Source organism: Ictalurus punctatus, chromosome 10 (assembly GCF_001660625.3).
Source record: "Ictalurus punctatus breed USDA103 chromosome 10, Coco_2.0, whole genome shotgun sequence".
Lineage (NCBI taxonomy): Eukaryota > Metazoa > Chordata > Actinopteri > Siluriformes > Ictaluridae > Ictalurus > Ictalurus punctatus.
Genome location: NC_030425.2, coordinates 27935001 through 27940000, shown reverse-complemented (window position 1 = coordinate 27940000; position 5000 = coordinate 27935001). Strand labels below are relative to the sequence as shown.

At 46.4% G+C, this 5000-nt stretch overlaps 1 protein-coding gene across 4 annotated transcripts in view; it reads left to right on the top strand.

Annotated features, from left to right (window-relative positions):
• Positions 1–5000, top strand: part of zfhx3b (zinc finger homeobox 3b) — a 161152-nt gene that overhangs the window by 10744 nt on the left and 145408 nt on the right. Inside the window, exon 1 of one of the 4 annotated variants that reach the window (XM_017478034.3) lies at positions 1527–4369. The exons of the other annotated variants lie outside the window; for them this stretch is intronic. The gene's annotated coding sequence lies outside the window, so the exon portion shown is untranslated. Of the gene's footprint in view, positions 1–1526; positions 4370–5000 lie in introns of those variants that run through there. 4 annotated transcript variants of the gene reach the window in all.

The window sequence follows — 5000 nt, the reverse complement described above, 5'->3', positions numbered from 1 at the left end:
TCGTCTTCATCCATTCGTCGTTTTTTGTCATCGACTTTTCCTTTCTTGTGTTCTTTTTTTAAAAAAAAAAAAAAAAAGCAAGCAATATCTTTGGTCTGTTAATCAAACCAGACAATGTGTGATGAATCAACACTTTCTGAGCTAATATTTCTAGCCCTGTAGCTAGCCTTGGGTCTGCTGAGCTGCCTTCAGCTAAATAATTAACATAAATGCATGTGATCGGATAAACCGCGACAGAGCTTCATTTTCCCCGCCGTACGTTCACTGGCTCTGCTGCAGTGGGTTTCCAAGTACTCGAGTAAGTCTGCTGAAATACTTTGCTGTGTCCACACCTGAACCGTGGGCCAGCAGCATTGACAAGACTTATACTAGGGGTTTTGTAGCTCCTAGACTGCTCAGATTTTCTTATTAGTAACGTTCACAACCCTCAGGGTTGGGTTATGGGTTGGGGTTAGGATTAGGGGTTAGGTTCAGAGGTTAGGTTTAGGGCTTGGGGTTAGATTTAGGAGTTAGATTTTTGGGTTAGGTTTAGGGGTTGGGGTTAGATTTAGGGTTTGCGTGTAGGGGTTAGGTTGAGGAGTTAGGTTCAGGGGTTGGGGTTAGATTTAGGGGTTAGGTTTAGGGGTTGAGTTGAGGAGTTAGGTTCAGGGTTTGGGGTTAGATTTAGGGTTTAGGGGTTGGGGTTAGGGTTGGGGTTAGGGGTTAGGTTCAGGGGTTGGGGTTAGGTTTAGGGGTTAGGTCCAGCGTTTGGGGTTAGATTTAGGGGTTAGGTTTAGGGGTTGGGGTTAGGGTTGGGGTTAGGGGTTAGGTTCAGGGGTTGGGGTTAGGTTTAGGGGTTAGGTCCAGGGTTTGGGGTTAGATTTAGGGGTTAGGTTTAGGGGTTGGGGTTAGGGTTGGGGTTAGGGGTTAGGTTCAGGGGTTAGGTTCAGGGTTGGGGTTAGGTTCAGGGGTTAGGTTCAGGGGTTGGGGTTAGGTTTAGGGGTTGGGGTTGGGGTTAGGGGTTAGGTTCAGGGGTTAGGTTTAAGGGTTGGGGTTAGGGTTAGGGGTTAGGTTCAGGGGTTAGGTTCAGGGGTTGGGGTTAGGTTTAGGTGTTAGGTTTAGGTGTTAGGTTCAGGGGTTGGGGTTAGGTTTAGGGGTTGGGGTTAGGGGTTAGGTTCAGGGGTTAGGTTCAGGGGTTGGGGTTAGGTTTAGGGATTGGAGTTAGGGTTAGGGGTTAGGTTCAGGGGTTAGGTTCAGGGGTTGGGGTTAGGTTTAGGTGTTAGGTTTAGGGGTTAGGTTCAGGGGTTGGGGTTAGGTTTAGGGATTGGAGTTAGGGTTAGGGGTTAGGTTCAGGGGTTAGGTTTAGGGGTTGGGGTTAGGGTTAGGGGTTAGGTTCAGGGGTTAAGTTCAGGGGTTGGGGTTAGGTTTAGGTGTTAGGTTTAGGTGTTAGGTTCAGGGGTTGGGGTTAGGTTTAGGTGTTAGGTTTAGGGGTTAGGTTCAGGGGTTGGGGTTCGGTTTAGGGGTTAGGTTCAGGGGTTGGGGTTAGGATTAGGGATTAGGTTCAGGGGTTAAGTTTAGGGCTTGGGGTTAAGTTTAGGGGTTAGGGTAGGGTAGGCGCTAACCTGTGTGTACAGGCCATCAATGTCGCTCACTCAATTTGGGTTCACTAGGGTTATGGTTAGATTTAGGGTTGGGGATTAGGGTTGGGGTTAGGTAACCCTCAGCAAGAATGGCTGAATTTGACTATTATCCATCACTTCCTTGTTTTATCTCTCATCAGTAACAAGCGGCAGTGCTGGTTCTGGTGTTGGAATAACTCGCACTGTGAAGGCGAAGGTGTTCAGTGACACGGCTCTGTCAGTAACGCATGCACACGGATGTAAATTTAAATTGCATTTATTAGGTAAATATAATGAGGATAACAGCAGTGGTGAGAGATTTAATGGCTCCAGGGCTTGTGTCTCTCCTGCCTCGGCGTAGGTGGCATTGTTCTTAATTGTAACGATGATTGTTTAGCACACGCTGCTCTCTTCCTCCCAGACATTATAATTAAAAAGGGAGAAAAATATATATCTTGTCTCTCCCTGTCGCCTTCCTGTCACAGAAAGCGTTTAATGAGGCGCGAGAGGGACAGAGCCGATTGGTCTGCGGACGCCGCAGGTCCTAGGAGAGTACGGCTGATTGGCCGAGGTGTTTAATTGACACTGTTGGACACCTCTCCCGCCCTCCCCCACCCCCTTCTCAAGGGTGTATCCTGTTTTTACCAGGTGCAGTACACTTGGCACTAAGTGTTATACAGGACCACAATTAAATCACTCGTACCTCCATCTAGTTATTACACCTTCTTAGTGTGTGGCTGTTTTGTCTGCACACACGCACACACACACACACATACGCACAACCTGACACACCCACACACACCTATATCACTCATAAATGATCATTTATTTATTTATTTATTTATTTATTTCACAACGCCTGCATTCATTCATATGGAAAACATCATGGGTCTTTTTTTTTTTTTTTTCTTTTCTTTTTCTTTTTTTTTAAACAAATATTAATTTATCATCAGGATTATCCTCTTTATTTATTCGTAAGTTGTTCAGTTTGTTTGTAAACGGCATGTTCCGTTCCTGAGTTTGTGTAAATTTGCTCATAAGCAGCCTCGTTAGCCAACCTTCCCGTCGTATCATCGTCGTCGACTAGCTGAAATGTTTATACACGCCGTCAGGTTTATTTACTTCCGGTTTATCTATTACGAATTCGACGCGCGTCCCGTGCCGTCTCGTACGTATCAACGACTTGAAAGAAAGGAACTGAAGACAAAACAACTGTACTATTAGGACAAAAGTAATGGCGCCCTTTGTTTCGTACATGCCCTTTCACCGTTTCGTCATCCTTGTCTCGTTTTGAGCTCTCGGCGAGCTTTACCTTTTGTTTAGTACCTTTTGTGGGCGGGGCTAAATGTATATCAGCTGTGCCGCGAGCATGCTTGGTTATGTAGTGGCTGATTGGCGTTTTTTATCAGAATGTGAGTGGAAAGAAAATCACCCGAGACCTATCGATATGATAACAAGACCATCGATTTGCTGTATTATAGAGAGGTGTATACAGTACAGACGCATGTCTTGCTGTTGCTTAAGTGTCTGGACTTCAAGTTCGGGGCATGTGACCAGTGAATCAGACCAGCGGGTGATGGGCTCGTGCCTCTGGGGATCGATCGAAGCCAGACAACACATCAGCGTCCCCCAAACTCGCAGTCGTGGATGCCGTTACAGACGGAACGACGTTTATGTTGTAGTTATGAATGACTGTTTACGCTTACAAACACGCACGCAATTACAGCTCGAGGGTTTGGATCTGAAGCATTCCACGCGTGTGACGGACGCGAAGGAATACATCCAGGTAGTCGTGCCGCAAAAACCAGAAGCCGTCAGAACACAAAGCGATTTGCGAACTCAGAGGTGTTGACTGCTTTTTTTTTTTTTTTCTTGCTTTGAACAGGAAATGTTACATCATCAGCGTGTTTCCATCAGAATGTCAACCCATGCTAAAAGTAGAAGCCATGCGACACTGACCCCAGGTCAACCGTAGCAGGACAAGGGGGTGTGGTCTTTTTGTTTTGACAAGTTCTCACCTTGATGTTTTTTTTTTGGAGGGAGGGGCTCTGTTCTAAACTTAGTGCGTTGTGATGTTGAAAAAAATACACGCTAGTTTAAAAACAACGTAGGAGATGTATGAGTTTGTCTGAAGCAGGATTGTGTGTGTGTGTGTGTGTGTGTGTGTGTGTGTGTGTGTGTGTGTAGGGGGGGGTGTAAAGGGGTCACGGAAAGGTGAAAGGCTGAGCCCTCACATGCAACATTCATGGATTGGTTACTTTGTCAGGTGCCAGTCTTTTGTTTCTCTGCTTTCTTCTCCTTTTTCTTTCTAACCTTTTGTTGCAAGTGTGGAACAAGCAAGATAATATTCTCGTGCGCTCTCTCTCTCTCTCTCTCTGTCTCTCTCTCTCTCTCTCTCTCTGTCTCTCTCTCTCTCTCTGTGCGTCTGCAGTCTAACCTAAGGCCTGTAATGTGCCAGACTTGTCGAACTGTAGCTCTTAACTGCCTGCGGTTGCTGGAAGTCACCACGGATCTAAAGCTAATTTGTACAATGCTGCATCTGAGTCATTAAGTTGGCACGGGCATCTGAAGTCTTAAAAGCTTGCATGACAAGGTGTCAGAATTTTTAAAAAATCTATTTATTTATTTATTTTTCTGTGAACTTGGAGAAGTTGAAGCACGTCTCGGTTTTGCGACGTGGAGCACTGCGAAGAAGAAGAAGAAGAAGAAGCTCGGGGTCCATTCAGAGTTTAGTCGTTGGCAGGACTGGAATTTGGCCAGCTGTTAGTAGGGTAAGCTTGTGCGTGTGTGTGTGCGTGTGTGTGTGTGTGTGTGTGTGTGTGAGAGAGTCAGTGCGTGTGTGTGTCAGATACACATACACGCTGTTTACAGTGAAGAGGGAGGGGGGGGGGGGTGTAGGGGCACAAACCCTTGGCTTCCTTCCGTTGGTCCTTGTTGTTGTTTTTTTTTTTCTTTTCTTTTCTTTTTTTTTATGAATCGGCTCTGTCATAACAACTGGCAGTGCTGTGGAGGAAACGGACTGCGAGACGGACATGCAAAGGAAAAGCGGCGATACACATTGTACAGGACGAGAACAATAGCCGCTATCCCAAGGCTAGATGACTAGATGTGCTCGAGTTGCACGACATGTTGAGTGAGGAGTGTTTGTCGCTGGGATTGGACAGCGTCAGGCGCTGCTTATTATCATTCCTGAGTGAAGGTTCTCCCTGTGCGGAGCCCCACTATCACCTCCGCTTTACAAGAAGCATTTCTCACACCCTGACTTCCTGAGGACGTTCTGTGTGTGTGTGTGTGTGCCATCATTGGGGAGGTCTGAAACTCTCTCACTGTATTTCTTTCTCTCGTGACACAAGCTGAGCAACAGGAAGCCTGGCCTGATGTCTTTCGCAATCTGTCCTGAAA